The 24,672-nt window shown below is 43.1% G+C and overlaps 1 protein-coding gene across 8 annotated transcripts in view; it reads left to right on the plus strand.

The window, feature by feature from the left end:
* GAB2 (GRB2 associated binding protein 2) overlaps positions 1 to 24,672 on the plus strand; it is a 177,851-nt gene that overhangs the window by 9,443 nt on the left and 143,736 nt on the right. The window lies entirely within an intron of this gene.

Consider the following 24,672-nt stretch of genomic DNA (forward strand, 5'->3'; position numbering starts at 1 on the left):
ACTTCCTCTCATTGGCTTCATCTGTCCCTTTTACTGTTTCTTTGCTGGAATATTTTAAAGTAAATTTCTCGACATGTACATAAGTCTTATAAGCATATATGTGAAAACAAAGGAAAAAAAAATGTGTGAATATACCATACCTTATATACACATTTCCCCTGGTTAGACGTGTATGTTACTTCAAGTTATTCACAGCTGTAGGCAGTACAGGCTCATTCTGTTATCAGGTGGAACATCATCTTAAAGTTTCACCCTAGCTGGTAAGTCACAGCATTTAAGTATCATTAAGTATCACCACAGTACACTTGCAAAGTTTTCTTGGACAGGCAGTCTGTATATCTTTCCTTAGCCTGCCTTGGAGAAACATACTCATTGGAGCTTGGCTGACTTACAAGAGCAAGGGAGAGGGCTGTTTTATATACAGTAGTGAAGAGATTAATCTTCTTTTGAGGACTATAGGAATGAATCTGTTACTTTGATCTTTTGATGTAATTTTCCAGAGGAAAATATGAATATAGTCTCAATAGATATATAATTTTTTGCATACCAACAAAGGCTACAGTATATTGACTTCAGTGCCCATTAGAAGTCTATCTGAAGATACTATCATTAATGAATAATGGGTCTACAGTGTCCATGGTATTCCCTTCAGAGTTTACAGTCTTGCTGGGGAAGCAGCATGGATTTTAATGGCAGACAATACAAATGGCAAAGACCAGTGTTATAAGAGCCCAGGAGAGGTTGGTATAGTGTGGTCAGAAGACACACGTTTAGATTTTACTTGCTGGGGAATCTGCCATTTCCTCTTTCTGCACCCATTTCCTTATGCATTCTTAGCTCTCCGTTCATGCGTCCCCTTTGGCAGCCTCACCTGCGTGGTCAGCCCCATCAGAATGAGTTACGGAACCCCTCTGCCACTGGGCCTTAGTACCACTGTTCACTTACGCTGTGCTTTCCCCGGGGGGGTATCTTCTGGAGTGTACCATGTCCTTGTCCATCCTTGCAGCCCGGGTTCCTGAAGCACAGTGAGTTACTGGTTGGCCAAGACTCTCTATGCTTTTAGTGTAGCAGTTGTATCCGCCTCTGCGACCCCATGGACTGTAGCCCGCCAGGCTCCTCTGTCCATGGAATCCTCCAGGCAAGAATACTGGAGTGGGTTGCCATTCCCTTCTCCAGGGGATCTTCCCGACCCAGGTCTCCTGCATTGCAGGCAGATTCTTTACTTTCTAAGCCACCAGCGGACTTTATATGCTTTTAAGTTTTGAACAAATATTACTTTGGGGTTGGTTACATTTCTTTGGAGAAGAAAGAGCTTGAGCTAGAATTGGACTGAAAGTGTGGTGTGTGTGTGTTTTTTTTTTTTCCTCTCTTTTAGCAGCAATTTGTGGAGACTTTGGGATAGGCTGTAAAATTGAATTTTTGGTAATTAAATTTTAATCATAATAAAGTTATTATAAATAAAAAATATTATGAGACATTAATAAAAGCACCTGTAATACTCCTGCTATAGCATAAACATTATTAACATTTTAGTGCATATCCTAGTCTCTCTTTTCTTATGTTTATATGTGATTTGTGTATTTTACAGAATCAAAGCAAGACTGTACCACCTTTTGTATGCTTAAGTTAATATAGTATTGAAAATACCTCCTGTGACTCAAATAGTCTTGTAAGACATGGCTTTGATGGTTGCTTAGGCATAATGTGTCACGTGTGCTGTGCTTAGTCGCTCGGTTGTGTCCGGCTCTTTGCAACCCCATACACTGCAGCCCGCCAGGCTCCCCCTTCCATGGGGATTCTCCAGGCAAGAATACTGCAGTGGGTTGCCATGCCCTTCTCCAAGGGATCTTCCCAATCCAGGGATCAAACCAGGTCTCCCACCTTGCAGGCAGATTCTTTACTGTCTGAGCCACCAGGAAAGCCCTAATGTGTCATAACACAGAGCTTCTCAAGCATGTGTAATGTAAGGACACTTTATGAACATTTTTTATGGGTTCTTGATGTTGAATTAATTTATCTCTATTATCATGTTACCCAAATGTCTATAAACAAAAACTATGATGTAGAAAATGTTTTCTTACAGCTCTTCTACAGTTATTAAAACAAAAAACAATTTACAGATTAACTTTAAATCAATATAATTCACATTAGCAACACTGGATATTTTGCTTAAATTGTTTAAAATGTGGATATAGCCCTTACTCTTACAGAGGCTGTCTGCTCTGTGTCCCATTCCTTTCTTTGTTTGACCAACAGTGAGTTTGTCTAGCAAGCCATTTGTTTAGCTTTTAATAAGTATGACCACATTATTTATATGCCATCGCCTCTCTCCTTCTTTCTCATTAGTCATTAGTGTATGAAATTTAAAGAAGTGTTATGTTAGTTGCTCAGTCGTGTCCAACTCTTTGCGACCCCATGGATGGCAGCCCGCCACTCTCCTCTGTCCATGAGATTCTCCAGGCAAGAATTCTGGACTGGGTAGCCATTCCCTTCTCCAGAGGATATTCCTGTCCCAGGGATTGAACCCACGTCTCTGGCAGTGGCAGGCAGATTCTTTACCACTGAACTACCAGGGAAGCCCTGAGCAAGTTTCTTGATCTTTCCAGAGCTTTCATTTCATAATCTGTGAAGTGGAGACAATGATAACTTTAACCAGTTAATTGAATAATTTTAACTCAGAGGAGTGTAAACATGAAAACTTTTGCCTCCCTCTAGTCAAAACTCCCAATTGTGCTTTGTCAAAATCTCCATTTCCTCTAGGGCAGGGGTTCCCAACCTCCAGGATCTAATGCCTCATAATTTGAGGTGGAGCTAATGTATTAAGAAGAGAAATAAATTGCACAATAAATGTAATGCACTTGAATCATCCCAAAACCATTTGCCCTCACCACAGTCCATGGAAAAACCGTCTTCCTCGAAACCAGTCCCTGGTGTCAAAAAGGCTGGAGAGCGCTTCTCCAGGGGCCCGATCCCTGATGAGACCTAGGGCAGAGTCCACAAGCTTCTCGGTCACTCTGGGTTGCTGAAAGTCCATCATTGTAAAATCCCACTGTTATCTAGTTGAAAGCTTTTCCTACTCCTAGTACTGTCCAGACTTGTGACTCTGGGGGTGTGAAGTGGGAAAAGGTAGATCTGGTTTATCTTTCTACTCTTCTTCCTTGTTCCTCACCTCAGAGAGTTTGGGGGTGAGAGGATATAGAAGTATGTCTGGCGTATTTCTTCCCTGCTCTTGTCGCGGCTCCAGTGGTTGGTTCGTAGGGATGGGCTAGAGGGAGAGGCCCAGGAATAAAGTGTCCCTTACATGGCTGCCCTTGGGTCCTCCTTGATGGCATCTGCTGGTGGCCCGACCAGCACTGCCTGTGCGCACTCCCCACGCTTGTAAGCTCCTTAGAGAATAGGCTTTTCCCACCGTGTGTTCTCCAGGCGCCGAGAGGAAACCGGTGGTGTGTTCTTTTGGTCTCTTTTAGGCCAACCGCTCCCTCTCCTGGTACCCCACAGCTGGAGTCCACTCACCTGATGGACAGCTGTCTTGGGCGGGAACCTGTCAAGAGGGCTTAAGGTCCTCGGTGTCCATGGGACTCCTTGACGGAGGGGACTCACATTCAGGCCGGACGTGGGGAAGCAGCATTGATGCCCCTTCTCACTCCGTCTCTCGCTTCCCCGTCTAGGATGATCCAGGCCAGATCTGTCAGTCAGCTGCCTGAGCAGATGTTCACCAGCCCTTACAATTTGTAAAAATTCTTGTCCCAGTTCTTTTTTGTGCGGCACCCGTAAGCTCTGTAACCGATTGACTTGGAGAAGCGCACGGTGGGAGTGGGGGGAGTTCCACCCCAGAGGATGACACAGCGCGCTAGGTCAGAGGACCAGGGCCCCCCTCCCGTCTCTGGCCCTCCTTCTGTGGGCCGGGGAGGGGGAGCGGCAGTGCAGGGGCACAGATGGGGTTGGATTCAAAAGGTGTCACACTCTACTTTCTGAATAAAGTCTCGAACGAGCCCAGCCTCAGGTACTGACTGCTCTCCTTCCTTTGTGGCTTCTGTTTGCCAGCCTGGTGCAACTGGAAAAGTCACACTCAGCATTCACTTCAATAACTACTTTATAAATTGCTGTGGTATCAAATATGATAATGCTAGGCACATTGTAAGCCCTCTGTAAATGGTAGTTACAGTTATCTCAGTCCTATGTTTGTTTGACTCTTCTGTTGTTAGACCTTTAGGTAGTTTACTGTTTTCCACTCTTTTAAATAACAATGCGATGATCTTTATAGCAAAGACTTTTATCCTGAAGAAAAATTCCTGTAAATGGAATGTCTGGTTCAAAGAGTGGAGTTATTTGCATGGTTTTTGTTATATCCAAATTGCCTCTCAGAAAGGATGGAGTTTTGATTTCCCTGATTCTTCTTAGATAACAGGTGGTATAATTATTGAAAATATTTGACAATCTGACAAATGAAAAAGTAGTCCCTTGTTGTAATTTGGATGTATCTGATGGCTACTGGTTTGAATACATTTTCATGTATCAAAGACTCATTTTTTTTTTAACAAATTGCTTGTTCAGATAATAGTTGCTTTTAATACACCTGGGAAGTATTGTGTGAAAAAAGTGGGACAGGGGGGGACCAGGGAATCTCCAGCAATGGGGAGGGAAATAAATGCCCAGACCTGACCAGACTTTCCTTTTACTTAGTAGTTGCTTTCCGAGACCTTTTAGCTCCAATTCCATAGATTTCCCCTGGGCAGACTTCTCATCTCAATTCAGTTGCAAGACCTCCCTAGAATGTCACCTACATTGTGCCACTCCCAGGTCCCCTCCTGAAGGACATGTATCTCCTCAAATCATCCCCCCATTCCTCTGTACAGCTCTTAGGATGTTGCTGTGGCTGTGTTTTTAGACTGCTCCTCTTAATTACGTGGGTATCTCAAAGGCAGCAGTTTGGTTTTGACCTCCATTGTTGGGTACACAGGCACTTAGGCAAGAAGTAAAGTGATGCGTAGGAACCATCCTTTCTCTCTGGCAGCTCACAGTGTATCAAAGAAAATGACATCTAAACTTAATAAATATAATGGAGAGCATTCTTCTGTACTCGGGGTTGTGGAAGGTGTTGCAGGAGAATGGATCAGAGGATTCATTTCACTTAAAATGGGGCCACAGAGAAAGCCACGGCACAAACGACAGCGGGACTGGGCTTTGAAAAATGAGTAGGAGCTCGTCACGCAGGTGGGAGAGGAATGCTTCCAGTAAAGAGGGCAGCTTCTCTAAGGTCTAAAGGTACAGGCAGTTGAATGCGGAAGGGACGTATGTAGATGGGGAAGGAGGAAGAATGAGCCTCCAGGCGCCACCAGGACCCCATGTTCAGTCCCTTTCCTCACCGTGATCCTTTGGTTTGTCTGGAATGTCTCTCCCCTATCTCCTCAGACCCTAGCAGTCATTCTGCAAAGTGACTGAATAGCTATTATACATGTTGCACCAAGGAAAATAGGCAAAAATGAGTCATTGGGCAACCTTGAATGGCATCACATGAATGTTAGCCCCATGCTGAAAATCATCACAGGAGTGTGGTATCTTACGTGATGCTTTTTGGACTGCTAAGATTCCAAATAACTGAGGCATTTTCTATTGTAGCAGCTGTAGATAAACTAGATATTCTTAGTAATCAAAGGAGTATTCCAGTTTCTTTAGTTCCCCATGATAACATTTTCTCTCAAACCAGCCTTAGGCAATCAAAGAAACTTATAGCTTCATATCTATTTTATGTCATTGATCTGGTTTTCTGTCAGTTCTCATCTGTTGTTCCAATTTTTTTGCTTCATAATAAATCTTTGGACATGATAAGTCATGCCCAAAACTCAGTGGCATAAAGCAACCACTATTTTGCTCACAGATACTATGGGTCAAAAATTCAGACAGGGCATGGGAAGGACTTGTTTCTGCTCCCAAATGTCTGGCACCTCAGCTGTGAAGACTTGAATGGCAAAGGGTCCCTCAACTTCTGGGAACTGAAATCTGAAAAGTGTCAGCAGGGCTGGGATGACTCAGAGGCTTCACTCAGCTGGGGCTGTCGACTGAGAGTGTCTGCAAGTGGCCTCTACATGAAGCTGGGGCTTCCTCCCAACATGGCAGCCTCTAAATAATAAGACTTCTTACATGGTTGCTCAGGGGCTCTGAAAGTGAGGGTCTTAGTGGCCAAGATAGACACTTCATGGCCTTTTTTAAAGGACGTCATCTTTGAAGTCACACAGTGTTACCTTTGCCAAATCTAGTGATCAGAGGAGTCTCAGGCCCACTCAAATTCAAGGGACGGAAGCACAGACTCAAAATCTCTTGGTCGATGGAATGTCAAAGAATTTGTGGCCATTTTTTAAAAACTGCCATATTAATAGTTTAATTTTTCCAGATAAACAATATCCTTTGAATCTTTTCAAAGTTCAACTTCCTAATCAGAGCTTTTTGAGTAGATCCTTCATTCTTCAGAACTCGGCCCCCTTCCCTTTCTAAACCCCCAAGTCTTACTTGATCAGGTAGAGATTTTGTTGCATCATTTACCTCCAGGTCTTCACCAACCTAGGACAGTGTGTGACAAATAGTTGATGTTCAGCACCTGTTACTGACTGCTTCGTGAGAACGCTTGTTATGTCTTCGTGTGAGTTAGAAGAGGATATCTGTGTGGCCATCCGTATTGGTGTCTGTGTGGTGTCCTCTGCTGCGTTATCTAGTTTGGAAAGTATCCTGGCGTTGTCTGTTGAGTTGTCACTCATAGTGTCTGTCCTCTGGGAACAACGAACGTGCAGGAAGCCGCTGTGGAGTGGCGGTGCTCGACATCTGTCCCAGAGTCCCTGTTCACTGAGGCCTCTCTGCGCCAACTGCAGGCCTCTGCTGGCCCACCCGTCTCTCAGCAGCCTCTCGACGCCCTGCATGCCACGCTCGGACTTTAGAGAGTGGGTGGTACTGCCCCAACCTCTTCTTTCTGGCCTGCTGCTGCCTCCAGTCCCTTGCTTCCATACCATATGTTGGCACAGAGCTGAAGCTTGAGCTTCAGGAGCCTGAAGGCCACCCACATGTACTGTATGGGAAAAGGGAGTCTCAGGGTTTTTAAGTTCCATTGCTCCCTGAGTTGAAGCGGGTTTTGGTGACAAGAAGGAATATGTGTGAGGAGCAGGTGTGTGAATGGGGCTTGGGTCTTTGTCTACCTGTTCTGCCCTTTTCCTTCCCCAGAAGGCCAGCGGGGCTGGGCTTTGCTTTTACTTCCCCTTCCATGGCTGGGGCTTCTCGTATCACATCCTCCTTTCCACCTCAAACTTAGCTGAAATAAGGATGCACTTTATAGATGAGCACATGATGAGAAACTGCTGCGTCAACAAGGAAACACAAATTGGGAAGCATTTCAAAGATAGTGAAGCAGTTACTCTCCATTATGTTAAGTCCCAAGTGAAATGACCTAAACTGGTTATCAACCACATTTGCACTACCAGACCACATTTTCACAGCTCCAGGACCATAAAAGGAGTCTGGAGAGTCTGTGCAAAGAAGATGTGATGCATTTGTCAGGACTGTGAAGTGCTGCCCTGTCCTTGTTACTGACTTTAAAAAGTGAACCCTTGAGTGTCCGTTTTCTCCTCAGTAAAATGGGAATACACTCACATCTTCTGATTGGCAGCTGTTGTGGCTCAGATGGTAAAGAATCCACTTGCAATGCAGGGGACCTGGGTTCAATCCCTGGGTTGGGAAGATCCCCTGGAGGAGGGCATAGCTACCCACTCTAGTATTCTTGCCTGGAGAATCCCATGGACAGAGGAGCCTGGCAGCCTGCAGTCCACAGGGTCACAAAGAGTCGGACATGACTGAGGGACTCAGCATGCAGCACAGGTAAGTTTATCAGGATTGTTACATGAATGCTGAGATGATTTGTGTTGGAAACCCATTTCCCATCCCATGCTTCCTGAAGTTTCCTAACATTGTTTCTAAAAGACCTAGGGAACTTTAGAAAGTACAGATGCCAGCCTGCTCTGGTCTAAATAAATCAGAACCTCTGAGAGATGAGGCCCGGTGGTATGTGTTTAAAAGTTAGTTCATGTGACTTTGTGCACCCCCTGATTATAAAGACCTCTGCAAAAAAAAAAAAAAAAGACTAGAAATATAATCTTGTAGTGTTCTGGGAGTGAGTCCTTTTCTGAGACTCTGTAAGACTTCTTTTTAAGTTGGACTTGACCAGGTTAGAAATCTGGTCTTGTTTACTGCTTGCTGTTGTGGGCTTCAGCGCAATAGCCTTGCCAAGCCCAGTTTCAGTTCCAAATCCTTTGTAAACCGAGGGGACAGATGCAAACTGCCTCCTTATTTGCATGGATGTTCCTATCAGGGTTTTCTGTTAACTGGGTTTGTGGCTGGTGAGCTTTGAGCCAGCAAGTGCTGTGCTTTGGTTATTGCCCTTGATGTGTGTGGTGTTAACATAAACTGTCTGAAGCTGCCTGATCCGCAAATGCATGAATTTGTGTGATGGTGGTTACAAAGGGATCTATGTTATCCTAAAGAGAACGAAACAGTATTATCTTACCCTTGTAGGAAGTTATTGTGCAACAAATGCCTAAATGCCTGCCGGGTGCAAGGACCTCTGCTAGGCGTGGTGAGGGATAAGTATTATGACTGGAGTCACATGAAACCGCTAACATTGGTACCCCGTGGGGATTTGGGTGAGGAGAGATGGTCAGAGGGACTTTGACTTTATAATGTTTCAGTTCTTTTTTACTTTATTAAGATATAAGTCACATGCCATAAAATTTGGCACTTTACAATTCAGTGTTTCGAGTGTAATTCACACAGTTGTACACCACCACTATCTCATTCCAGAGCAATCTCTCCCCAAAAGGAAACTCCGTAACCCTTGAAGTAACCATTCTCCATTCCATTCTGCATTCCCTCCTCCGCAAAGCTCATGGCAACCACCCTTGCTTTCTGCCTCTCTGGGTTTGCCTGTTGTGAATATTTCATATATGGAATCATATACTACATGGCCTTTTATGTCCAGCTTCTTTTGCTGAACATAATGATTCCCAGGTTCATCTGTGCTGTAATATTTACGTACTTCATTCCTTTTTGTCTGAATAATATTCCATTGTGTGAATATTTCACATTTTGTTTAACTGGTTTAATGTGACTATTAAATGCTTGGGTGATTTGTATGGAAACCAGTTTCCCATCCCATTCTTTGTAAAGGACCCAGTGGAATTGTTAGGTCATATGGTAACTCTATGTTTAACTTTTTAAAGAGCTGCCAAATGGTTTTTCTCAATTTTTTTTTAATAAAAAGAATATATCGTGTACTATTTTTGTAGTTATGAATCAATTTTTTAATTTACTTTTAAAATAGAAAATTTTACAGGGTTACTAAGAAGAGTATATATCTAGTTCTGATCATATTTTCTGGAGCTCACCAAGTTCTGTTGCTTCCTAACTTTTTATAAAGTCACAAAATCAGAACAGTAGAACTTCCTTCTATCAGAGTCTCTAAAGGAAGAAATGGAGAAGAACATGGACTCTTGCTTCGTGTCAATCTCAGAAGTTTCCCCCACAGTAAAATATATGCTGTTCGTCAGAGCGCGTTGACTGAAACTCTTGCCTAGCACTAAACAAATTCTGCCAATGATCAAGGCATGTGTACACCTCTTTCCTGCCAGATTGGACCTAGAGAGGGAGGAAAGACTAATAAGTCTTGTTTTCCTGTTTATGCACCTGGGGCTTCCCAGGTGATGCTCGCGGTAAAGAATCTGCCTGCCAGTGCGGCTGATACAAGAGACACGAGTTCAGTCCCTGGGTCGGGAGGAGCCCCTGGAGAAGGAAATGGTAACCCACTCCGGTCTGCTTGCCTGGGAAACCCCACGGACAGAGGAGCCTGGCGGGCTGCAGTCCCTGGGGTTGTAGAGTCGGACACGACCGAGCACAGCAGAGCCTATGCTTCATACATGCCCATTAGATACTGATTGGAATTATATTAGCACCCTTATTCTTGTCAACTAGATTTTAAGAGGAAAATTCTTTTCTGACCAAGATCCCTAGTTCATGTTTCTGTTATATGGAGTTTCTCATTTTACTTTTTCCACCCAAAGAAGTATATGTGAAGGCAAGGTGAGAGTTAAGTTTTGTTTTTCTTTTTTTTTTTTTTAAGCAAAAATAACCTAGACTAGTTGTGGAGTAGGATCATTGCATTACTTACCATGAAGTTATGTTCTCTAAGCATGTCCATAGCTCTGAGAGCAGAAGGTTGGTAGAGAGGATTTGAGTCTAGAATAGAGAAATTATTTTCTGAGAATATATTGTGAGCCACACACACACATATATATACACATACATGTAGGTATGTATATAAAATATTTATATGGATTTGCCTTTTCTGGATAGACTCGTCTGTTCCTGTGTATATTGGATATTGTTCTGAGCGTTTCTTATGTATTTTTTACATATTATCTCATTTAATCTTCACAGCAGCCCTAAGAGATAGGCACTTTTATTTTCTCTATTTTATGGACAAGGAACTGAGAAATAGGGAAATTTAGGACATTTGCTAAGTCTTCTCCATTAGAAAAGAAGGGAAGCAGATTTTTGGCCCCAAGCAGCCTGGCCTCTCCGTATAGAATAAGCACATGTTTTTGTGGGACAAGTCCGAGTTTGGATCCTGGCTCTACTATTTAATAAGAATATGACCTTGGACAGCTTGTCTAATCTCTCTGAGCCTCAGGTAGCCAGCAGATTGGGAGTAAAGCTCTTCATTCCATTTTACTTCCCCCTGCTGCCTCCATGTAGGTATGTCTTGGCTAACATCACACGACCTGAGAGGGGCAGAATCGGAGTGTGACGGCAGGTTTCAACTGAGATTTTTTGGCGTTTGGTTGTATAGCAAGCAAGCTATTCAGCATATCCTTTTCTGGCCATGTTACAACGTTGCTTCCTAAACTCACTGAGAAACCACTGTTACTGTGGGGTTAATTCTGACCCAGTGGGAAATATTTTAGTACTATGAACTTGGTAGAGCTTGAGAATATGATGGTCAGTTTAGTTTGCTACCAATGAAGAGAGAGAATAGAGAACCCCAGACTCTAAAATGTGTATTTCAGAAAGTGTGTACCTAGAAATCTTGACCAGTGCTTGTACATCTAGAGAAGACAACCAGGGGATTGTATCAAAAAAGGAGTAGTCAGAGCCTCAGAGCCCTTTTGGTGTGAGGAAAAGAAGAGGAATTCGATTACTTTTCTTCTAGCTGTGATTTTTCTTATGCTAAATTTAGTGTTTGTTTGTTTATTTATTTATTTTTATGGCTATTGTGGATCTCCATTGCAGTGCTCAGGCTTTCTCTAGCTGTGGCACACAGCCTTAGTTGCCCCATGGCATTTGGGATCTTAGTTCCCTGACCAGGAATCAAATCTATGTCCCCTGCATTGGAAGCCAAATTCTTAACCACTGGACCACCGATGTCTTCAGTGTTTCAGTCTGTGAATTGTATATCTTCTTCCTACTTTCCATGGAAATGGTAGAATTCCCTAAATGACCTACTGCCTTTTCTGGAAGCCTGTTTCTAAAGTCAGATCAAAGTTACATTAAATGTATTTTTTGAAAAGCATTCATGTAGAGAATCTGCGAAGCACAAAACTTTCCCTGTGAGTAGAAGAATCGTGGCTCATAACCACTAGTTTTGATCTCATAACCATGTATCCTGTCGGAATTCCTGATTATTAGTAGACACAAATAAAGCAAATGTTTTCTGCTCTCAAATCTACAGGGACTTTATTAAAATTGGAGGAAGAGTATTTTCCAGTGTTTTGAGCTGTAAGAAAAATGTGTAGTGGCTAAGTCTAAAGGAGGTTCATGATGACAACTGACTGCAAAAAGGAAGGATTGGGTCGATTTGCTTGCATGGTGACTTAGTTCTGTGTAGGAGTTGTGCAATACACAAAGACTGCCTTAACTGCTGTTCTTGGAAGGTCCATTAGACCTAAAAATGTAAGTATCCCTATGAATTGTGCTGTGAAAAAAAGCATAACTCGAGTCTTCCCTTTTGTGGATCTTGGAATATGGAGGTCCCAGCAGAAGAGGGTTAAGGCAGTGTATAGGCTTGTACTGAGTGTCTGCGAGATGCCTCTCACTGGGGATGTAAACAATACTGTTTTTGGCCTTCAGGAGCCTGGATTGGAAGGAAATTGATCAACCAACCACTAACTGAGATCCACTGAGAAAAGTGCTGCAGCACAGACATCAGCAAAGTGCCATGTGAGAATAGGGGAGGGTCCAGTTAATTGAGTGAAAATGATCAGAGAAGGTCTCAGTGAAGGGACCTGACTGAAAGAGGAGAAGAAAGGTATTTCAACCAGAGGGAGACCTTGTGAAACTGGCCCCTGATGTGCTGGAATGATCGGAATGGAGCTGATATGAGGGAGGAGGAGTGGGATTTACAAGGTTGACGGGGTCATGTTCTGAGGACTCATGTGTTATGTTAGGGAATTAGAGCTTTCATTCTCTGGGGACCCTGGGAACTGTGAAGGTGTGTGCATAGGCTTTAATAGCCTGACCTCACATATATGATGCAGGAGCCTTTGGTTTTGGGAATCACATGATTTGGAAAACATTCCACACAGTATTTCTCTATTTTTGGAGACTCTGTGTATGTAACCACACCGAACGCTCTGAAAGATAAACCCTTTTAACTTTTTCATGCATGGTCCAGCGTGTTCAAACATGGAACCCTTCAAATTTCTTTTACCTTTTATCATGTTTAGGACTTCTGATAAAGGGAAAGGAGTGGGAGGAACAACTGGTTTCTAGGAAAATAGAAGAACCTTGCTCACCATCTGTCAATATTTGGGATTGGCAAGGAGGGAAGGGGAGCCGTTTCTTAAAGAGAACTCTGGACTGGGCGTGAGGAAGTCTTGGTTCTTGTTCTGGCTTTGCTGTTAAGTGTGCTGTGTATGTGCCTTTGACCAGTTCAGTGTTGAAACTCAACCTCCAGGCACATATGATACTGCCTGGCTACAAATTCATTAAATACTGTGTGAAGCACTTTACATGCATTAGCTCACTAAATCCTTAGATCAAACCTAGAGTTAGATTCCCATTTCAGAGAGAAGAAAACTGAAGAATTAAGAGATGAAAGGAACTATTCAAAGTCACTTTTTAGTAAATAAGGAGTCTTACTTAGATGGGTCAGGGGTGGAACATTTTCAGTGGAAGAAACAGTTTAAAGGCACAGAAGTAAAAAGGGATAGGCAGTCTTAAAGGAACCACGTATATAATAATTGATATGTAGCCCATTCAGAAGAGTGGGAGGAGACAGGACTGGCAAAGGTGGGTTTAGTCAATCTGTAGAAGGCCTTTGAATGCTGTGTGTTATTTGGGTTTTATTTGCATTTTATTGTGCCAGTTTTCAAACGAGGCCTTTAAAAGGTTATTATTCAGTATTCGTTGAGTGTGAGATGGTATATATTTAAATATACATTGTTATTTTATGAGAAAGTGCCTTTAAAAAGGCACTTTTAAAAAAGAGCACTCTTAGACTTACTTGGACATGGATTTTGCATATACAAAAAGGAAAATATATCTGAAGTGTATTGGTAAAGGATTCCTAAAACTTTCTGATATTCAGTTCCAGCTTCGAATCACTTTTTGACTTATTATCCATATTTTGCTATCTGATGGTTGTCCTCTGGGTCATCAAGAGCACTGATGGTACAACTTGTCTTAAAAATGTTTCATCATTTTTTCTCCCAAGTCACTGACACATACTCTGCCATTTTCAGCGCTGGCACCTTCTTGATCTTACCGGAAGATCTTAACAAAAAGTCTTCTCACAACTACTGAGATTCACATTTCTCCCTGAAATGAACCTTGAGTTATTTGTTCAGAGTTGTACTGATCTGGTCACACCACCAAAAATGACAACCAAGTACACTCTTGTTGACAGCTGTGTCTTGACTGTAGATTGCCTGTAAATAACATTCTGATTTTGAAGTTAAAATGCTTAAGGAAGAAAGGATTTTAGAATTAATGAAATATGATAGCTTTTTGAAGTTCAGATGGTGGTAGAAGCAGCAGGACCAGTATTCAGAAATAAGAAATATACATCCTAGAGACAGACTGCTTAGATTCTAGGCCCAGATCCTCCCCTTACAAGCTCTGTGACTTTGGGCAGGTTTCTTCACCTCCCTGAATCAATTTCCTCATCTGGGAAACTGAGATAGTAATACCTGCCTTATTGAGAAGAATAACTGCAAAGTGCTTAGAATAGTGCCTTACTAAGTGGCACTTATTAAGCACTCTGTATATATTGTCTTTGATTAATAACACTTTTGACAGGAGGAATTAACATGTATAGAGCATTGCAGTGTATCTTCAGTGCTTAATCTTTGGCCTGTTTAATAGGAGAAAGTTAGATTCAGAGAAATCAGCTCCTTCGCAGCCTTCCAGCTGGTCAGCGGCAGGCTTGGGACTTGGGACTTCTAGTTTTGTTCACTGCTCTTTTTATTGTTCTCGTTATTTCTACTCCTCCTGGTTATATCCAAAACACAGATACAGGGCTGTGGACCATGCTTTGCAGAGCTAGCCCATGGTCAGAGTGAATAGAGGTCCCAGAAGAAAAAACCATTCACTGTTTGTCCCTTCTTTTGCAGTCTTGGAGGAGTTACCATCTTTGGTTGCCAGATAGATGTGTTTATAGTTTAGACATGTCCAGACATGGACATGTCTGGATAATTCTGTCTCAGTTCCAAGATGGGACCTGCTGTGTGTTCTTGTTTTCTGAGATAGGTGAAGGTACAGGTATTATTTACCTAGTGTGAATGTCTACTAATGTAGCAGGGAAATATATCAGGGAAGCTAGATCTGGCATTCCAGAGCAAGACTTGGACGCAGTGACCTGAAGATGGGGGCATCTCAGGGCCGGTCTCCTCCCAGGAGAGGCCACTGTGGCTTGCTCCTTATCAGGCACGTCTAAGGGCTCCTAGGTCACCTGTCTTCAGTTATGCCTCGTAGATTATTAATCAGTATTTTTGCTGATCTTAGTCTAAGCTGAGAGAAAGGGCGAGAGGGAAGGAGTCAAGGCAAAAGTCCTTGCAAAAGCAAGATACGTGGGGAATGTCTTACTCCTCTTCCTTCCCGGCAGGGTCTTCTCTTCCAACAATAAGCTTTTCCAGAACAAGCTGATTCTGTTGCCCTCTTTCCTTTGCTCTGCATCCCTGGGGCATGGATTATAATTAATTATCTAGGAACGACCTCTTTCTCCATTTGTTACATTTGGCTCTTCAGTGTCCTTTTGTTGTTGTTGTTTTTTTTTCTTTTTAAGCCAGGACCCAAGGTTTTAAGGGCTTGTCTGGTGGCTCAGAAGGTAAAGAATCTGCCTGCAGTGCAGGAGACCCAGATTTGATCCCTGGGTTGGGAAGATCCCCGGGAGAAGGGAATGGCAATCCCACTCCAGTCTTCCTGCCTGGGAAATCCCATGGACAGAGGAGGCTGGCGGGCTGCAGTCCATGGGGTTGCAAAGAGAATCAGACATGACAGAGCCAGCTGACAGCGCCATTGGACTGCCCTCAGTGGCCTGATGCACAAGCGGAACACACAGGTTCACACAGATACCCGGGCTCACCTACGGCCCTCACAGAAACCTTCCTCAGTGGCAACGGATGGAAACTGACACATGGACATCTGAGTCTAAAACGCACATTTTATTTCAGAACCATAAAGCTATATACAAAGACAGAAAAGAAACAAGAAACCTGGGCTTCGCTGGTCAAAGCCAAGCACAGAGACAAGCTAGTCTATTTTTCTTTTTTTCCCCTTCCGTTGAATTCATCTGATTTCCTTCATTTCTCTTTCTCTTCCTCCCATAGTTTGGAATACACGCGTCCTATTTCTGTCATCTTAATGATTATCCTTGCATTTTTATACAGGTTCCTTACTTAACATCTAAAGTAAAATCTCTCTCTCCTTCTAAGAATTCAAGATCCTTAGAAATGTCTGCTCTAATTCTGCTTACTCCCTTCATTTTCATCTTTATTGTTAGTCTGTCTTTTTTATTTCAGCTTGTTTTCCATTCCCCAAATTCACTGTCATGACTGTTTTACACTGTCAGTGCCTTAGATACCCACATTCACCAATTTCTTTCACTGTATTAGACATATGTGTTGGTTGGAAGAATAAATGACCGTAGTAGTGGAAGGTAAGAGTATAAATCAGGAATGCAGTATATCTTTGCAAAACATCTATAATAAAAGCCACAAATGAAGGCATCATAAAACATCTGGGTGTCACTTGGCATTTGCGTGCTGTCTTATATCTGGTCCTATTAAATTAGTTCAGTAGACAGTCCCTACTGTATTGAAGACCTCAATAGGAGGTATTAGTGATACAGCAGTATAAAAGAAGTTCCCTGCTTTTGAAGAAGCATATACTCTATACATGAATAATGAAATCTAGTGCTTGTTTATGAAAACGTATCTAGTAAACACCTACTGTATATACAGCCGTGTTCTAGACTCCGAGTGTGAAACTGAACCAGACCAGGTGCCTGACAGTGGGGCTTCAGTTCACCAGGGAGGCGGCGAATAGGGGCAGTGAAGGTAGAAGTGGAGCGCAGAGGGGAGGAGGGAACGTGCGTTTAAGAAAGAGAAGGCCTCTGACTGAGAAAGTGACATCTGAGCAAAAACTAAAAGGAGGGAAGAAATCTCACAGTCACCTGGAACGGGACTTTTCAGGAAGAAGGACCCTCAAGGGCAGTGGCTTTGGGGTAAAGAGCGTTTGGAGCACCCGAGTAAGGGGAGTGTGGTAGGACATGAAGGGGTAAGGGGGCATAGAAAACGCCGCGCTGAGCGGCTGCCGAGCCTGCACACCTCAGCTCAAGCCTCTGTGTCACAGCCTGCCGAGCACACGCGCCCTGCAGTCCGCGCACCACCGCGAAGGTCCCACGGCCCGCAGCTGAGCCCTGACACGGCCAGGTTCTGAAAGCAGAGAGCTCAAGACGGGTGAAAGCGTTCTGAAGGGACTGAGGGGCCGGGTGACTACATGACGCATGGTCTGAGTGCCTGAAACACTTTCTCTCCGTCCCGTCTTTATGTATGTCTGGATTGAAGATGATTTCTCCTGCAGCAGTGTGGAGCTTTTTCTTCCTTAAATGTTGACTGGAAGAAGTTCCAATTCTGGTAATGGTGAAGTACCCTGTATGAGATTAAATCTTCTGCAGGGAAAAAAAGAGAAATTATAAGCTGTAATAGTTAGGGAGTTTGGGATGGACGTGTACACACCGCTGTATTTAAAATGGGTAACCAGTGAGGACCTACTGTAGAGGACATGGAACTCTGCTCAATGTTAGGTGGCCGCCTGGATGGGAGGGGTGTGGGGGAGAACAGGTGCACGTATGCCTGTGATTGAGTCCTTCCACCATTCGCCTTAAACCATCGCAACATTGTTAATCATTATACCCCGATACAAAATAAAAAGTAAAAACTTATAAGCTCTTAACAAACTATATGAAAACTATCATCTGATGTCCCTGAAGAGAAACAAGAGTAGAGGAAAACCAGAGAGGGTTTGACTCCTGAAATAAGGGAGAGATGCAAAGTGTGAGTGAGAGCCGCAGTCACGCGGGTTTTCTTCTGAGGGTTTTATTATCTCCCAGGAGGCACAAGGCAGGGTGGCTGGAACTCAGATAGAAAGCTGTACTCTTTGCCTGAAGAGTTTGGGGTTGACAAAACAGCTGGAAATTGAAAGGGAAAATCTTGGAAGATGGGAGCAATAGAGCCTATGCATATAAACATCCCTCACATATTTGGATGACCTCTGAATTGTACTTGGAGAAGTGAGACTTTTGTTATTCCCAGGTGGCTCAGTGGTAAAGAATCTGCCTGCAATGCATTAGACACAGGTTCAGTCCCTGGTTCAGGAAAATCCCCTGGAAAAGGAAAGGGCAACCCCCTCTAGCAAATCCCAGGGAGGAAGGAGTCTGGCAGATTACAGTCCATGGGGTCGCGAAACAGCCAGACATGACTGAGTGACTAGATCACCATCACCACCAAGTAAGAATTCGAGGACCCAGGAGGAAACCGCAACTGGAAGACTGAAATCGCTGATGGACAGGGAAGCCTGGTGTGCTGCAGTCCATGGGTTGCAAAGAGTCGGACACGGCTGAGCAACTGAACTGAACTGAGATTTCAGCTGCCTCTCAACACAGGAGAGAGAGATTTCATACGTAGCAGAGATATGCCAGGTTGGAGAGTATGATAAAGACCTGAAGCTTTTCAATGAAACCCTAGAAGGGCTGCAGTTTAGAATTAAAGATTATATCCCCAGACAAAGGGCACCTTTTGGGACTGATAAACGTAATACCAAAATAGTCCTGACCCAACAAAGCATAAAAGAAAGCCTCCACAAGTTCAAAGTTACCCTTTAGTAATTTAACAGGCGGTCTCCTGTATTGCTGGCAGATTCTTTGCCAACTGAGCCACCAGGGAAGCCTGATTTTCCTGTAATTTCAGGTTTATGCTTACTAAGGAGGAAGCCAGGGCAAGGAGACAGCCAAGGACATTTTATTGAGTCAAACGGGACATGCTTTTAATCAGGTTTTAGTGTTATAGCTTCTGGAAAGTCCTTGAGATCTCTTGATAATCTCACCAAATCCACATTTTAATTTGGTACTCATGAGTGTTTAGAGGGTCACTGGTAAACTAACTAGCTTCCCCGTGGAGAATGGTTGAAGCCTCAGAAGGAAAACAGTCCTAAATTAGACTAAAGAAGTATGGGATCACAAGAGACAGTAATGTGAGCAGAGGGAGTTGTTGATCAGATAGTTCAGAAATCTAAATCACCTTAAAAACATTTTTATTCTCCTTTTCCTTATAAGTATGTAGTGAACAATTGCTGACTGCTTCCCCTGAATCCACTTTCCCTGTCTCCATCCTAGCAGTGCCTTAATTTCTGTTAAGACATCTGTGTGACTCTGAGGATGCTGGCTCCATCCACCCTTAAGTAAGGTTTGGCCAGTTCGAAAGTTCCAGTCCCCTGGCCACCGTGATTGTTTTGGATTGGGGATGTGACCTAGGAGGTGTGATCTGAATAAGCTCTGGTTGGTGTGGTGTGTGGGTGTGATTTGGTTACAGGGATGGTTGGTGTGGTGTGTGGGTGTGATTTGGTTACACAGAGTTAGCTATCAATCCGTACTCTGACCCTAGGCTTATAAAGAGGTTCCCGCGGTTGTGGATATGCCCTCGGAGTGAAAAGGCAGAAAGAACCAGTGCCTCCCTGTCAGGGCTGCTGTGAAGATTGCCTGGTAGTTCATAGGGCACCTTGCAGAAAGTCTGGCATAAAATATGACGTAATGCTTTAAGGACTTTCTAAATTACTGAAGACAGAAACTGCCCCAGACAAACATAAACCGAAAGCTAGGTAGGTACTAAGGAAGCTCAGAAAATTGAAGGACATGTTCTAGATGCCTGGGCAACTCTGAGGGCTTGGGACACCGCAATCAGATTTCAGTGCCCCAGGGCTCCCCTCGTGTCTCATGACTGCTTGTCTATGGTTGGATTTCTTTTCTCCAAGTCATAAGCAAGAAAGTCACCTGCAGCCTCTAGCATTCCTGTCTCTGTGACCCAAAAGGCAAGGTCCCTGTTCTTGAAACTCCAAATTAAAAAGTCCTGGGGAAGGATGCTAACAGCTTGGGTCATATTAATATGGATCACGGGCTGTGGCCAGGTATTGGAGAACTTGGTTGAACACTTCCCTTGTAGGTGGGGCGGGGTGTGAGTGGCCACGCCACCGAGTTCATGTCCTCACTGCATGAAGAATAGTTTTTCCCAAATGGTGCTGAATAGTAAAACAAGTGTCCATAGTTATTCGGTCTTGCTTTTCTTCCTAAGCAGATTTATTCTCCTCCTCTCTCTGAACAGAGTGGGAAGCAAGAAATGTGAAAGTAGGGAAGGTGGTTCAGTGTGAATCCTACAGTTCATTTACTACGTAGTAAGTGACTCTGGCATGCATTAGTCTATTACCTCTTATTAAATCTTTACCATAATCCTGCGAGGTAGATAATACTGCCATTTCAGCCAGAAACACGTGCAAGCTAAGAAACTGACCCCGGACCACCAAACATCCAAGTGATGGAGCCAGGAGCTAAAGCTGAGTCCTCTTGCTTCCAAAGTGTAACACACTCTTGGAGTGAAGTAAGCTCCACTCTCCTGGCTGGCATGTCATTTGCTGTCCTCCCCTGGACGCCCACCCCATCTCTCCCTTGTCAGGAGCCTGGAGTCGAACTTGAGACCTGGGCGAGTGGGGCGGGTGTTCCCCGGTGGTCCAGTGGTTAGAACTTTGTGCTCTCACCACCGAGGGCCTGGCTTAGTCCCTGGTTGGGAAACTAATATCCCACAAGCCACACAGCACAGCCAAAAAGAAAAGAAACAAGGGTCTATAACTTGAAACCAAGGTTCTTCCAGACCTATAGGACATCCTTGTCTCATCCCGTAGTAGACAAAGAATGTGTTCCCCCTAAAACAAAATTAAATGCTTGGGTGTTGACCTAAAACTGGAAAACAGTTTTCTGAACACAGCCTTTTACTTAAGTAGCAAAAAAGTTGTAGCAGAAGCTGGATGGCCTGTATTTCAATCCCACTAACTACCAACGAGCCAGCATATTCTGTGCTTCGGTTTATCCATCCATGACGTGAGGCTAATGACAGAACCTCGTTCATAGGGTTAGTAGCGAGGATTGAATAAGCTAATACATAAAGCACTTAGAGTACCTGCAAGTACTGTATCAGTGTTAGATCTCTTTATTAAAATGTGTTATTTTTAGTGGACTCTTGTGGTTAGTGCCAAAACAGGCAGACTTTCCACTTAAGGAATCTTCATTTTGTTACTTGGATTCATATATGGGGTGTATGCATTGAGCTCTCAAAGAAGCAAACACACCTTAGTATAGTCTAAGGCGATAAACTGCTATGATCCAGGGAGCAGAGCTCTAGAGGGAAAACAGTCTCCCTGCCGATCTGGTCCTGTTTACACACCTACTATTAACATTTTTCTCGTATGTCCCTTTATCATAACTACATACTGATCTTTTAAACATGTGAGTTTAAATAAGCTTCCATTGTCAGATCCATCAGACTAGGGTAAATGCATGAGTCTGGAGGGCACAGAGGTCACTTCCTCCAAGGTACTTAAGGTGGTTTGGCAAAAGGGTGATATGAGAACTGGGAGTGTCTGAGTGTATGTGGTAAGAGGGTCTGTGTGTGTGGCTTCTGAATGGAATACACTTTCCTAAATGAAGAGCTAGGACATCCTGGCAGGATTTCAGGGTTGCAAGGCTCCCAAAGAAAATCTGGAGCCCCTAACACTGAATCAAAGACAGCGATGGAGATATACCACTCACTGGCTCTATAAGCTTCGCAGGTTTTGGGGTGGCCCAGGTCTGGGGCCCTTTCTCTGCCTCTCTCTCTAGCTCGTATATTTGTACCTGATTTCTAGGATTGGATATGGAACTCATTTATAATTGATAAATCTGAAGGTTTTGCCTCTTTACCAGTGGCCACATTTGGAATGATGCTGCCATATGTCGTTAAGCTCTTTAATGATTACTGTCTCTTGTTGCCTCTGACTTTGTCATTTTACCACATATTTGCTGTATAGTTAATCGCTTTTTCCATATGAAGCATTTTACAACAAAAACATCCCCCATGTCTGTGAGACTGTAGAGACATTTATACAGAGGCAGAGCCTTGGATCCTTCAAACTGTATCTGCATTAAAAGACCAAAGTCAGACTACTTTAAAATCAAAGTGAATAGTTGTAGCCTTTGATTTAAAAAGGTTAATATGATGGATGAGAATGTTTCATAGTAGTAGCTTAAGTCAAATGCCTGAATATTGGAAACTGTGTGGTTTATGATCTTCCGTTTGTTGCACATGTCCCTGTGTGTGACATAGAATATTCAGTATACACCACAATTAAAACAGTATCTGAGTGGGTTTGATCTGTTCTTCATTTGAGATCCAACTTAGCAACTGCATCCTGGCACTGGTTTTCCTCACCACCCCTTTACCTCTTGAATGCACAGAATTAATAAAGCCCGAGCATGTTTGGTTTCTTTCCTCTTAGTTCCCTGCTGTATCTACTGCCCACTCAGAGGAAATAATGAGCCTCACCTTTGTACTTCTGTAGAGCTGTGTCCTCGAATTATGGTACTTACCACACTCTATTATTGTTGCATACAGTCTCTCTCCAACTCCAATAGAGTTATCAAAACCTGGGAGATAGGGATATTCTTATTCATCTTTGTATTTTTAGCACTCAGCATAATGCCTAGCGGATAATAGGCATTTGGCAAATATTTGAATGAATCATCATTTTACACATGAAGAAATGGATGGTTAGTGAGATGCGATGACTGACATATCTGATGAGTGGCAGACCTGAGACTAGAACTCAGGGCTTCACATCTACCCTCCACCCACATCTTTCGTTATTGTATTTGTTGACAGGGACATCATTTTATAATGAGTCGAGAAATAGCACAACAAAAGCCACACCTGTCATAAATACAAGATTTTTTGTATCCTAGACCCTGGTCTTTAAGATTTTGTTTTTCTCTGAGAGCCAATGAGGAGATCTTGAGGGTAGAGAGACACCTAGGGGAGTCAAGTGTGTGGAAAATCTCTGTTGAGGAAGTTGGTGCTTCTAGATTGTAAAACCAAATTGGGATCAACTTTTTAAGTCACTGGTTGGAATGTGTGACCAAGGTTGGTCTGTTTATCATGCTTTAATATGGTATTACTTCAGTCAGACCTCCTGACGTATCAGATCTCTGCCAAGGGGTCTCATGGAAAGTAAACTGGGCCTGGAATGTTTCACGTGACAAAAGCAAGTCCTTCAACAAGCAGGTGTTGATACCAGCTGTGTCAGGCTCTGCACGGGGCTGGGGCAACAAGGAAGCATTAAAAGAGCCTGGCTCTAGGGGTGCTGTCAAGTCTGCCACACTCCTTATACTGAACAGTAGTCACCCCTCAGTATCCACAGATGGAAAAAACCCACAGATACAGAAGGCCAACTGTATTCATTGTAATTCTCCACTGAATGTAAGGAATGTGAGTATCCCTAGATTTTGTCATCCACTAGGGCTCCTTGAACCAATCTCCCGGATACCAAGGGATGGCTGTATTATACAACATAGTAAATCTATTATAGAAATATGTATGGATACTCTAACAACAGAGGCGCTGGGGATAGAAGGGATCTCGTTAACATAAACCATGATAGTAGCTCCATTAATCGAGTGCCGTGCCAGGCATTGTATTCTAAACAGTTTACATGTATTAAGTATTGTTTATGTTTTTGAAAGTTTTCCTTGTCTTGGGCCCCTTCAGTATGTATTAAAGAATTTAAAATCCATGTTTAGAAGCTTTGACCTTTTCTGTTTTATGACTTGGGGTCCCTAATTTGATTGGAGGGAGTCGTGACAACCACCTGGCAGCTTTAGATCTGACTGTGTAGAATGGGTAACGGAATAGTTATTCACATCAGTATCTATGGTTTCCCCACCACTCTCTCCCTGGTTGCTGAAGTGGACAGATTCTTGCTTTCTGGGTCTTCTCTCAAGACTCAATGTTGTTCTAATAAACTGAAAGGATTAAAATGTAAAAATCAGGAAGACGCACTGAATCTCCATAGAAAAGAGTTGAAAGATAAAGAGGAAAGAGAAGAGTACAGATTTAAAAACTGGGTGTGGAAGGTTGGGGTAGGTAGACTGGTAAGTGAGACACCCTGAACAATTGTAGCAATTGATGATGAGAAGATAAAATGATGGGTTAAGCCCGTTGATAAGTAAAGACTGAGATTATTCCTTTTTTTTTTTTTTTTAAACCTTTGATTGCTGGAGTGTCTCTAAATGCCATTCTGCCCAGGACTAAGGCACTTAGATTGTTAGGATTTATCCAGGTTACACATATCATTCTCCACTTTAGCTGGTTTTTTGTCCCTTTTCTTGCTTCATAATTTTTCTCTTTAGGCAAGTAGCTGGAAAAGTGAGGAATTCTTATTTTCATTCTCAGAGTTTTCTGTTTAGAGGGATAGAGCGGGCCTAACACTCGGACCACTAGTGGAATAACACAGTTTAAGTATCCAGTGTAGAACCTTAAGGGACTGGCCAGATTTATTTGAAGCATTGTTACCATATTGTCAACTACGACTTCAGTGTCTTTATTTATTGCCTTTGTGCTTGCAGCTACAATCCACAGCAGGGGTTACAGCCGCTCTTACTCTCTCAGCACCTCCGGTGAGTGTCCCTGGAAGATCTAAAGCAAAGGCAGGAGGGTAGGAGCTGAAAGAGAAGGCATTTTGTCAACCTGCGAAGGATGATATTTTGTACAAAGCCTGGCACAGAGCTGACATTTAGTAAAAGTGTGTTGAATGAAAAGAAGAGCAAAAAAAAAAAAAAAAATGCAGATACTTGTTACCCATACCAAAAATCTCTTCTTTTCCACCCCACCAGCACCAAAAAACTAAAAGCCATTTAGTTACATCTTAGGACATTTGCCAAAGAGTTGCCCAAGTACCCGTACCTGGTGATTTTCCTGTGAGTACCTATGTGGATGGTGCCCACACGGTGGACCACCATTCAGTAAGTTAGAATTGTTTGGTTGCTAGTAAGAGAAACTTGGCCACAGC

Source organism: Cervus canadensis, chromosome 29 (genome assembly GCF_019320065.1).
Source record: "Cervus canadensis isolate Bull #8, Minnesota chromosome 29, ASM1932006v1, whole genome shotgun sequence".
NCBI lineage: Eukaryota > Metazoa > Chordata > Mammalia > Artiodactyla > Cervidae > Cervus > Cervus canadensis.